Source organism: Protopterus annectens, chromosome 3.part0 (assembly GCF_019279795.1).
Source record: "Protopterus annectens isolate FY-2018-M chromosome 3.part0, PAN1.0, whole genome shotgun sequence".
In the NCBI taxonomy this organism is placed as follows: Eukaryota; Metazoa; Chordata; order Ceratodontiformes; family Protopteridae; genus Protopterus; species Protopterus annectens.
The window spans coordinates 1,979,643,208-1,979,656,433 of record NC_056731.1 but is presented as its reverse complement, the minus strand read 5'-3'; positions in this window follow the sequence as shown (position 1 = coordinate 1,979,656,433).

Genomic DNA, 13,226 nt, shown 5'->3' with positions numbered 1-13,226 from the left:
TAATGCAGCTGGTCCAGAATCCCAGTGTCAGTGGAGATATGAGGTGAAAACCTCCAGTTAAGCACAAGTGTCCAATACAGTTAAGTCACACACCAAGGTAATGTAATTAAAGTACATAGGGTGAGGTCATGTAAAGTAAAATGCAAACACATAATAAAGTATCAATAATGAGTAGTTAATGTCAATATGTATATATATATATATATATATATATATATGTATATATATATATATATATATATACATGTGTGTGTGTGTGTGTGTGTGTGTCTGTTATTATGTAGAACTCTTGTCTGCCCTTAGCTGAATTTTATTAAGCACTGCTGAGCCAAGCTAAACAATGCTTAAACAGGACCTGTCAGAGCAATGCTTAGCAATGCTTAGCTCTGCTTAGCTGGTTTGTGTATTGCTAAGCAGTCACATTCTAAGCAGTCCTCAGCTGAGCTAAGCGGATTTGCACACTGCTAGGCACTGCTAAGCCTTTGCTATTTTATCAATCCTCAAATCAGCTTATTGGGTTTGCACACTGCTGAGCTTTGCTTACCATTTTAACAATGATCCAATAGCAGCAAAGCATGAGAAAATAGCCTTATTTTTAGCTGCATAGGTGGGGATACATCCAGAACCTGTTGGAGTTTGACTTGTGCAGGAACTATTGCAGGTGTTGGAGAGAAAGCGTGCTTTCAGGTGCAGCGTTGGGGCATATTGGGGTCCAGGGTCATGGCTGGACTCCTTGTTAAAAACCATCTAGCACATGAGCTCACCAATGCCACTGGAATCCTTCACCCTGGTGAGAAGGTGCATCATCATTATGACCACCTGGAGTGTAGGAAAGAGGCACTCTTGGAACAATGGATCCAAGATGCTTGGGAACAGAATGCCCCAGAAGTTTGTAAGTATAGCAACTGGTGATTTGTCAGACTGTAGCATGCATATCTGATATACAGGTATGCATAATGGTGTGTTTTCCCCCCACAACTGCAGAGGAGAGGACTCGCAATATAGAGGCCCACACATTGTGCCTGGTGAGGATGCACTGACAGTGTGGTGAGTATAGATCTATCTTGCAATATGAAGTACAATAAATAAGAAATAGTACATTGTTTACTGCCAGTAGGTATAGTGTGTTCTGAGTGCACTGCAATAAATGTGTTCTTAGACCCACACTGATATAAGTGAGTAATGCCAGGTACTGTGCAATACAGATGATGGCATCAAACATGCTACTATTGATGCAAGAAAGGTAACACTGTAGTAATAGTGTGTAGGAATGACATAAGTATATACTGTATTCATATTAAGTATATTGGAATATAGTACACCATGGCTAAAACTGTGAAGGTAATAACTGACATTCATTTATCATCTACAGGATATCCAGTACAACTGCAGTTATAATTTTGAATGTAATAAACCACTGTGTCATGTCACCCTCAATAAAGTTCTTTCTATCAAGTGTTGTGTTTATTCTGGTTTGTTGAAGAAATCCAATTGTACAAGTGCTCCACAGCAAATATGGTTATGACACCATAAGTGTCTGGAATTTAGCTGATAAAGAACTGTTATACTAAAGTATAGATGTGGAGCTGTACAACAAGATAAAAAGCAATTTGATATATGTTCTGCACTAATATCTGAACTGCAATAGTAATGTGAAATGTATTAAAGTCTGTTTCCCTCAGGATTGTCTTGTGTTAATCTTTGCATTTCAGCTATATGTATTCTTGAATGTAGGTATGTCGATGCAGGCAAATATGACACTAATAACTGTACACTGCAAAGCTACCATACATATTCCTATCCACAAGGCGGGGTTAAGTATCTACACCTGCATTCCAACTATGAATACACACTTCCCCTACTATCTCTGTCATGCATGAATCTCATGCATGCATGTTCAACTGTCACTGCAGTCTTCTGTGACACACTACCTATATTACCAGGTGAGACTTTGTAACCAAGTGAGCTTTAGGAATAAATCAGTTAACTAGCATGAAGCAGTGACTCAGTAGCTCAGTGTGATAGCAAATAGATATGTTGTTAATTTCTGCACACACAGATGAGTGTTTGAATCCAGGGACTGGTCTTGATTATTTGTAGAAACTGTCATACAGTGTTAACAGATATTTTCTCCACAGGGCTTACAGGTAAAGAAATGTTTGTAGTAGCTGTATGAAGAGTATACTAATAAACTGTGTCCATATGTGCTAGTGTGTAAACAGCAGTGCTCAGCAAGTTGATAGCACCCCATTAAATAAAATGTCAGACAGTACAGTAGTATTCCAACTGAATTAGACAAATTAAACATTCTACTGTTGGTACGGCTGTATGGCAGATGCATCTATGCATGTATGCTGATAGTCCAAAACCATGCCAATAAATGACAGCAGGATAGGTATATACACCATGCACTGTGCCTGCTGTATGTCTCTCAAGTGTCAAGCTGTCACGGCTAGTGATCAGTGTTGCCATTAACCTTAGACACAGATATAACTCCATTTGAGGTATGCCAGTAGCACACTCAAATGACATCAGTTCAGGATACACCTTGTTAGGCATATATGTTACCCTGACATGTACAAGTCCACTGTAGTTATGTACCTATAGTTCTTACAGCTTGGCCCATACCATTTCATGTCAACAGCTTGAGAAGTATGTATGTGCTACAGAAGCTTTAGGGCACATGTAAATCTAAAGTAAGGGCAGACATGTAGAGTGTTGAGTAGTACTGTTGTGAAAAATATTGTGGGTCTATATCACAAAATCGAATGTTGTGAACATAGAATACCAGAAGGCCGAACCTGGTAAGTCAAAAGTTGAGAATGTCAAAACTATGGAGACCCGAATTCGTTCCCAGGGAAAGAATTCAGTTGGCCATTTCTGCGGCTTCGGCATTTTCGGACCGGGTCAAGGTAAGTGTACGAATGGATAGTGACAGACTTTAGGGTTAGGGCGCGGGTCAGGTAAGTTTGTGATAATGACGGACTTTAGGGTTAGGGCACGGGTCAGGTAAGTTTGTGGTAGTGATGGACTTTAGGGTTAGGGTGCAGGTCAGGTAAGTGTGCAGTAGTGACGGACTTTAGGGTTAGGGCTGGGTTAAGGTTAGTGCATAGATAGTGGTGTATGTTAGGTTTAGTGTAGGTTTTGAAGGTGTTTAGTCTGATTGTGTTATGTGTGTGTTTTTCGAAATGGCAAATTTTTTTCCCTGGGAAAACATTTGCTGTTTTGAAGTGTCAATGTTATCCGAATTCGATCTTCCAAATTCGAACTTATGGTGTTTGACATTTTGGAAGCTCGATTTCATGATATAGACCCAATATAGTATATACAGTTGTTAATGGAATGCGTTTCTCTCCACCCACTCCTTATCTGCACCACAAATTATTATTGTTCTACTATGGGTATGGCTTCATTTCCACATATACTGTTCTGAAAACCTGATGTTTGGCCTTGTGTTGTATTATGGTTCATGTATTTCAATGGTTATATACAAAATATCTTGTTGAAATTCCACTATTGTTGGCCTGTTGCCATAACTGTTACTGGCATGCTGTTACAATAATGACTATTATTCCATTTATGCTTGTGTTCCATATGCTATGCAATTCTATTGTTCTGGGTGAATTGGAACACCCATACATGCTGTTATAACTAACGTTGAAATGTTTTGTTCATGACTAACCAATACACTTTGACAAACCTCAACACCATAGCACATTTGGGTAGGCCAATCCCAGCGAATCTGCCTGTCCCGACTCATCCGGCTGCGGCACTGGGTCCCAGCTCTTCTGGGACCCAACTTCAAGCTGCCTACTCTACTGGTCCTACACCACCCACAGGTGGATCTGTCTCAGGGGATGGGACATATCACCCTTCTGGGCACAGGCGCAGAGATGGCCCTGTCACCTGACAATAGCTTTGAGGTATTGTGCGCAGGGTCATCCATCAGGATTTGGATGACTGCCTGTGCCAGATAAAGGGCAGACTGGTGCTCCTAGAGGGGTAGCTTAGCTTTGGTGCCCAGCCCCCAGTGCAGCTACCTTCAGGGCCATGAAGAGGCAGCAGTGACTGCTCATGGGTGGGGACCTCAGTCCCACTCTTTCCATCTGTAGGCACTTGGGCCTCTGATTCCCAACCACCCTCCCCATCCAAGGTGTTTAGCCCCCCCATGTGTCATACACTGGCCCTGTCTCCTGTCTTGTCTGTCTTGTCTGTCTGCAGATTCAACCTATCCTACCCAAAATACATCCCCAGACATACCTACAACCCTTCGCCAACATCTCACTCAAACCTTAAAAAAAAGGGAGGGCAACTGTCCCAAAAATATGTCATCCCATATAATAGCTCTCCATTTTGCACCCACATACACTGACATTATTCAATTTCTCCATGAATTAATCCACAAAGTTATGTTGCCCACACCCCTCCCTGTGGGGTGTGAGGCTCCAAATTTCAAATTGCCTACATCATGCACAGCTGTTGCTGCCCAAGAAATGGAGAGTTATGGTCCTTTCCTACACCCATCCTGCACATCCCTAGCTGCCTTTCATAACGTTTTCCACCTGTTTGTCCCCATTTCACCACTTTCCTATCTCTCCTTTTTTCTTTTTTTTTTTTTTTTGGAAATAGCATGGGTTTAAGTGGGACTAAGTGCCCCTTGGCATTGTTGCACATAGTGGAAACCCACACAAACCTGCTTAAAACTGCTTTAATCAATCTATCTGATTCAGACACTGTTCTGCCCAGCAACAAAATAACCAACCCTGGCAAATCTCAAAACCAGGACTAGGTGCATTACAGTTCGAGCAATGCACCACTAGGCCAAATCAGCTCTGGGGAATTAGTACTGGTTTTGTAAATATATCATGCAGTATAGTCATGTAACATTAGGGAAAAAGGACACCACTGCCAAGTATTGCACCCAGGACCTTGTCCATTACAGCACAGTGCATTGCACTAGTAGATCAACTGAGCTCTGCAGAAGAAGTAGTATTTTTACAAACATATCCTCTGTAAATATTGTAAAAAGCTTTTGACTTTTGACTTTAACTCTGTGAATTTGTTAAAATGTATCTGCACAATACTTTTCCACTATGGGCAATATTGTTCATGCTTTGTATTATTTGATATGTATTTGTACTTGTACTTTTATTTTTATTGGACTGCTATCTTTACTGCAATATGTTTCATGCAGCTTTTCTCCTCAGGCCTCCACTGAAAATGGGCTATCTGGGCCCAGTGGACTTCTCCAGTAATCAAACAATAAATAAATAAATAAATAAATAAATAAATAAATAAATATCCTGATTGCCAGTGACACACTACTCTTATATATACTGGGACAAATCACAGTGTACTAGTCTTGGTCCTCTGATGCAGACAATAAACTAGTACACAGCCAAATAAATGTTGCTGGATGTACAGGAGGCCTACAATATCAGGTAGAGCTGACAACTGCACAGACTGTTGCTGAATGAACACAGTTGTGTCCCCTACTTATGGCAGGGTTGTCATAAAACCTATTCTTTGTGCTGACATACTGGCAATGCAATGCAGATTGGGGGAACACACATGTCCATGCCAGTCATGTGTAATACACAGTATGCATGCACATATGTCTTACAAATACACCTGCTGTAATATATAACTGGGCGCCATAGTAGAAAACACATCTGACACAGATATCCTTCAGAAGGGTCTCACAGAAACGGATAACTGGTGCCAGAGCCATGGCCTAAAGTTAAATGCCAAAAAATGCATAGTCATACCCTTCGGGAAAAACAAGGTTACCCCTAGCTACCAAATAGGTGGCAATCCACTGAGTACAGAAGAAGTTATCAGGGACCTGGGGACCCAGGTTGATAGTAGTCTGTCATTCGACACCCATGTAGCTAAAGTAGTTAGGAAGACCTTCTACATTGCGCACCTTATCATGAAGGGATTCTCATCTAGATCAAGGAGGTCATAGTCTCCTATACTCATCACTCATCAGACCAATGATTGAGTACAATGCCCCATTCGGAATGTATCTGACCCGACACTTGCAGCAGCTGGAGAGGCCACAAAGTTCCTCACCAAAAGGATAAAGGGTCTCAAACATCTGTCCTATGCTGCCCGACTGAAAGAACTCCAGCTCTATTCAGTCGCCACCGCTTGCTCAGAGGTGACCTTTGCCTAACATACAAGGCCATGTCAAACCCAGATTTGATGAATATGCTTCACCTCAAAAATCTAGATCCGTCAGAGCCACAAGGGCGGAGACGTAAACCTCGACACGGCTATTAATAGGACGTGCTGGAGGGATAGATTCATCACCCAAAGACTCCCTATGCTGTGGAATAAAATCCCGGTATATGTGAGGCAGAGCACCTCGCTGGCCTTGTTCAAGAGAAATCTTGACCAATGGATGGGAGATCGCAGATATACCCCAGGGATTACCTCAGTGTCACTGCTCAACAGAGGCACAGCAAAATAATGGGTATAGTTCCCCATACTAAAGGGGTGGCGTAAGCCACAAAACTATGGGCTAGGCTTGTAAATGCCCTCGGGCAGATAGCCTAGTATGAACCTATGAACCTATGAACCTATAATATAATATAATATAATATAATATAATAATATAATATAATATGATATGATATGATATATTGTTATGATATATATATATATATATGTATATGTATATATATATATATATATATATATATATATATATATATATATATATATATATATTAATATATAATATATATTCAAGTAAAAAGTTAAGGCAAATTTCATATAGGCATGAAGACAGCTGATTATAACTCTCAGTACATACTCTGTTTCTCCATTCTGAAAGTATAGTTGATATTCTAAAAACAAGCCACGAACAGTCTCAAGAACTTTCCAGTCTATATGAAGAATTCATAAAAACAGGTTTATTTCCGGAACCAGTGAGCGCTTTCACCCGAAGGCTTTATCAAACTTCTGCGTTCACTGACATTTAATACAAGCTTAAATACTAGTTAAAAACACATGATAGGTTCACATATCAACGCGTGAATTATACATCTCATCATCTTATTTAAAAACCATCATTCAAGTGCACTGTGTACTATAATAGTCTTTCTAACTAAATATCCCTAAAAAACAACACAATAACTAGAAAAACATAAATAACTCATATAACACATTAATTCATATAAATATAATAAATATAATAAACTTAATAAACAATTAAAAATCATGAACAATCCCTATGCTGAAAGGCATAATACTATACATAGGGTACATAATTTAATAAGGCATACACCCCAGTTACTATCTACCATAGATAAATGATGATGTCTGTACTGAAAGCTACACGACATCTTCTTTACGGTTTCTTTAACTTCTTTTTACGTAGGATGGGCTGTAGATGTACCTTGTCATTAAGGCCAGGTAACCGATCAGACCTAAGTCTGATAATCCATCTAAGCTCACATTCCAGTAAATAATTCTCTATATCGCCCCCTCTAATTGTAGGTGTAACTATTTGAATGGCTCGAAAACTAAAATAATGAGCAGCTCCCATAGCCTTGACATGTTTGGCTAATGCATAAGTTGTAGACCCCAAACGAATATGGTATACATGGTCACGTATACGTTCCCTCAATGACCTAGATGTTTTGCCTATATAGAACGCATCACATGCTATGCACCTAGCCATATATACAACATATCCACTCTGACAGCATGTCTTAGTTTTAAATTCAAACCTAATCTGAGTAATTGGATGAATAAAATCCATGCTTGTATCTATATATTTACATTGATTACAATAGCCGCATGGATGTGTGTTAAAATTCTCCTCTGAGATATTCATTTTCGGAGTTAAAGATCTGAAGCATAATTTCCTTTTTAGGTTAGGTTTGTTCTTGTAAACAAAACTAGGGCGTTGTCCTACTATTTCATAAATATCATCATCTAAGGCTAATACATTCCAATGTTTCCCTATGATACTTTCTATATCTCTCACATCTCTTGTGTAAAAGAGGGACAGTCTCAATTGATCTCCCTTCTTCTCCTGACTAACTTCTTCTACTGATTGCCTATCTGAATAATAGGGTATTGCTCTGTCGTTCCTTAAATTATCAACTACTTTTATATTGTAATCTATATCTAACTCCGAGTAACCTCTATCCAGAAATTTCCTTTTTAGATCAAGTACTTCTTGATTATATCCTAAAACTGTCGGGTTCAACCTGGACGCTCTCATTAATTGTCCTTTAAGGACATTATTAAAAATGAACCTCGGATGCATACTATGTCTATGCAGCATAGCATTGCAATAGCACGGTTTCCTATAGATGCACGTGTTCAAGAGTCCATTCCCTAGCCTATTCAGGCTAACATCCAAAAATGCTATATTCCTGTAGGAGTAGTTCAACGTAAATTCAAGGAAAGTAGTCATTTCATTCATTTTATTTACAAACTCCTGTAATAATATTTCACTACCCCTCCAAACCATGAAAAGGTCATCGACAAATCTGCGATAAAAGCCGACATATGTTCGAAACATTTCATTGGGCAATAGCATCTCATGTTCCCAATCGGCCATGACTAGGTTGGCGTAGCTATTGGCACACGAAGTGCCCATAGCTACGCCATCCCTTTGTGCATAAAGCTCATGGCCGAAAACAAAAATGTTGTTCTGGAGTACTATTTTCAGTAATAGTGCTATCAAGTCAACTAATTTATCATCCATTTGTGTTTGTGTTCTCAGGTATCTCTGCACCCTATATATCCCTTCACTGTTAGGTATAACTGTGAAGAGGCTCACTACATCAAGTGTTACCAAAATATATTCCTCTTCATCACACAGGGTTTTAATATACTCATACAGGTCTACCAAGAACTGTTTGCTATCTCTCAGTATTGACTGATTATCATCCACTATGGGCCTTAGATAATATTCTATAAATATAGATAAGGGCTCCGTTACCCAACCTTGCCCGGCTACGATGGGACGCATGGGCGGATTTTCAAGTGATTTATGAACCTTAGGGAGGCCTTGTATACTAGGAATAAGTGGGTTACTAACTTTTAAATATTTAAATAAAGTTTCTGAAATAATTTCACTTTTAAATAGATCATCCAGAACTTCATATATCTGGAGTACTTTAGTTTCAACTTCACCCATCTCTATTTTACCATAAAAATCGGTATTACCAAGCATACTAACCATCCTGGTGACATAGTCTGTAGTATTCATTATTACTAACGGACCACCTTTATCTGAAGGTCTAATAGCTATTAGTTGGTCATCACAGAGTGTCTTCAGGGCTCTCCTCTGTGGAACAGTAAGATTATTATAAGATTTAAACTTATTCCAGTTATTTTTGTTGTCACTATGTTCATGCAATTCATTTTCTACCAACCTAGAAAATGTATCTAAAAGTGGATGTAATACTGGATTATATATACTATTTGGGCAGAACAGCTCTTTCACTACTATTTATAGCTTCTATATTATCACCAAATTCCATCCTTAACTGTACTTTTCTAGCAAACATCCTGACGTCTATAATTGAGTCAGTGATGTCGCTCCTACATGTTGGAATAAAACTTAACCCCTTATTCAAAAGTTCTTCTTCATATTTATTCAAATCTCTATCAGAGAGGTTAATTATTAACGATTTTCCATCCTCTCCCACATTTTCTTTAGGGTGTGTCCTGTGGGTTCTTCTTCTGATCCCTTCCTTTTCCCCCTGCTCCGTGACCTTTGTCGACCCATATGTTGCTGTACTGCTATGGGGAAAGGGGTAGCCTGTTTACCTACATTCATAGTAGAACTGGACGATTTATTTAAATTCTTATTTCTAACTATGTCTCCTCCATTAAGTTCCCCATTTGGTCTGTCACTATTAGTTACTACCCTTAAATCACTTATCACTATTTCATTCCTGGTAATATTCCCTCCACTTTCTTGAACTTCCACATTGGGTTGTTGATTCATTCCTAACCCTGTGGAATGTTCTACCCGTTCTAACAATCTATTAACAGTGGGTAAGGCATTAGTTTCATTTGTAGCATCTACATTATTAATGACATTGCCTCTAGTAACAGTACAAGTTGCATTACCAACAGTAACATTCTGAATATTCTTATTAACATTTAAAGAAGAATTATCAGGTTGAGCATTACTAAACATATTGACATTATTACTATTATACCTCGGCCATGTAAAGACATGGCCGTTTTTGAAATCTCTAATGTCTCTAAGCAACTTATTACGCTTCTGTTCTAGAAGCCGTTTTTCAAAAATAAAAACATTGTCCATTAGTCTATTTATACCCGGTTCAGTCTTAGAGGTACTGAACCTGGATACAATAAAGTCATACTGTTCAATAACACTTTCACGGAGCAGTCTTTCTTCCGGCAAGTGAAACTCTATCAAGAGTTTCATATAGTCGCAGCTAAGTCTAAGATTTAATTGTTGCCATTTGTATAACAGTTCAGGTTTGGAATTACCTGTAGTGGGCATTTTCAGAACTCGTAGTCCTCTCGGTACAACATCTTTCGCCAAACACGCTTCGAAATGTTGACGTTGCATCTGTAATCTCTTCAATTTAAGGAAATCCAGCTCCAACCTTGTAAGTGCTGTCGATAGACCAACCACATCATCCCCGTTCTCTATTTCGCCTTGTAACTCCAATTCCGGCTCATAACAGAGCAGCAAATTCTCAGATCCTGCTACACATTCCGAAAACCAGATGTGCTTCCGGCTAGTATCAGTCCCTTCCGGTCTGAATGGTAGTTCGATATTATCTGTATTTAAACCTTCAGCCATCTCCTGTGAGTGGTATATCAATGTAAGAAACAAAATATAGAAGAACAACACCACTCTTAGGATAAACGTGCCTAATATGACAGGATTCAAGTAAAAAGTTAAGGCAAATTTCATATAGGCACGAAGACAGCTGATTATAACTCTCAGTACATACTCTCTTTCTCCGTTCTCAAAGTATAGTTGATATTCTAAAAACAAGCCACGAACAGTCTCAAGAACTTTCCAGTCTATATGAAGAATTCATAAAAACAGGTTTATTTCCGGAACCAGTGAGCGCTTTCACCCGAAGGCTTTATCAAACTTCTGCGTTCACTGACATTTAATACAAGCTTAAATACTAGTTAAAAACACATGATAGGTTCACATATCAACGCGTGAATTATACATCTCATCATCTTATTTAAAAACCATCATTCAAGTGCGCTGTGTACTATAATAGTCTATCTAACTAAATATCCCTAAAAAACAACACAATAACTAGAAAAACATAAATAACTCATATAACACATTAATTCATATAAATATAATAAATATAATAAACTTATTAAACAATTAAAAAATCATGAACAATCCCTATGCTGAAAGGCATAATACTATACATAGGGTACATAATTTAGTAAGGCATACACCCCAGTTACTATCTACCATAAATAAATGATGATGTCTGTACTGATAACTACACAACATCTTCTTTACGGTTTCTTTAATTTCTTTAATACAGATAATATCGAACTACCATTCAGACCGGAAGGGACTGATACTAGCCGGAAGCACATCCGGTTTTCGGAATGTGTAGCAGGATCTGAGAATTTGCTGCTCTGTTATGAGCCGGAATTGGAGTTACAAGGCGAAATAGAGAACGGGGATGATGTGGTTGGTCTATCGACAGCACTTACAAGGTTGGAGCTGGATTTCCTTAAATTGAAGAGATTACAGATGCAACGTCAACATTTCGAAGCGTGTTTGGCGAAAGATGTTGTACCGAGAGGACTACGAGTTCTGAAAATGCCCACTACAGGTAATTCCAAACCTGAACTGTTATACAAATGGCAACAATTAAATCTTAGACTTAGCTGCGACTATATGAAACTCTTGATAGAGTTTCACTTGCCGGAAGAAAGACTGCTCCGTGAAAGTGTTATTGAACAGTATGACTTTATTGTATCCAGGTTCAGTACCTCTAAGACTGAACCGGGTATAAATAGACTAATGGACAATGTTTTTATTTTTGAAAAACGGCTTCTAGAACAGAAGCGTAATAAGTTGCTTAGAGACATTAGAGATTTCAAAAACGGCCATGTCTTTACATGGCCGAGGTATAATAGTAATAATGTCAATATGTTTAGTAATGCTCAACCTGATAATTCTTCTTTAAATGTTAATAAGAATATTCAGAATGTTACTGTTGGTAATGCAACTTGTACTGTTACTAGAGGCAATGTCATTAATAATGTAGATGCTACAAATGAAACTAATGCCTTACCCACTGTTAATAGATTGTTAGAACGGGTAGAACATTCCACAGGGTTAGGAATGAATCAACAACCCAATGTGGAAGTTCAAGAAAGTGGAGGGAATATTACCAGGAATGAAATAGTGATAAGTGATTTAAGGGTAGTAACTAATAGTGACAGACCAAATGGGGAACTTAATGGAGGAGACATAGTTAGAAATAAGAATTTAAATAAATCGTCCAGTTCTACTATGAATGTAGGTAAACAGGCTACCCCTTTCCCCATAGCAGTACAGCAACATATGGGTCGACAGAGGTCGCGGAGCAGGGGGAAAAGGAAGGGATCAGAAGAAGAACCCACAGGACACACCCTAAAGAAAATGTGGGAGAGGATGGAAAATCGTTAATAATTAACCTCTCTGATAGAGATTTGAATAAATATGAAGAAGAACTTTTGAATAAGGGGTTAAGTTTTATTCCAACATGTAGGAGCGACATCACTGACTCAATTATAGACGTCAGGATGTTTGCTAGAAAAGTACAGTTAAGGATGGAATTTGGTGATAATATAGAAGCTATAAATAGTAGTGAAAGAGAGCTGTTCCGCCCAAATAGTATATATAATCCAGTACTACATCCACTTTTAGATACATTTTCTAAGTTGGTAGAAAATGAATTGCATGAACATAGTGACAACAAAAATAACTGGAATAAGCTTAAATCTTATAATAATCTTACTGTTCCACAGAGGAGAGCCCTGAAGACACTCTGTGATGACCAACTAATAGCTATTAGACCTTCAGATAAAGGTGGTCCATTAGTAATAATGAATACTACAGACTACGTCACCAGGATGGATAGTATGCTTGGTAATACCGATTTTTATGGTAAAATAGAGATGGGTGATGTTGAACCTAAAGTACTCCAGATATATGAAGTTCTGGATGATCTATTTAAAAG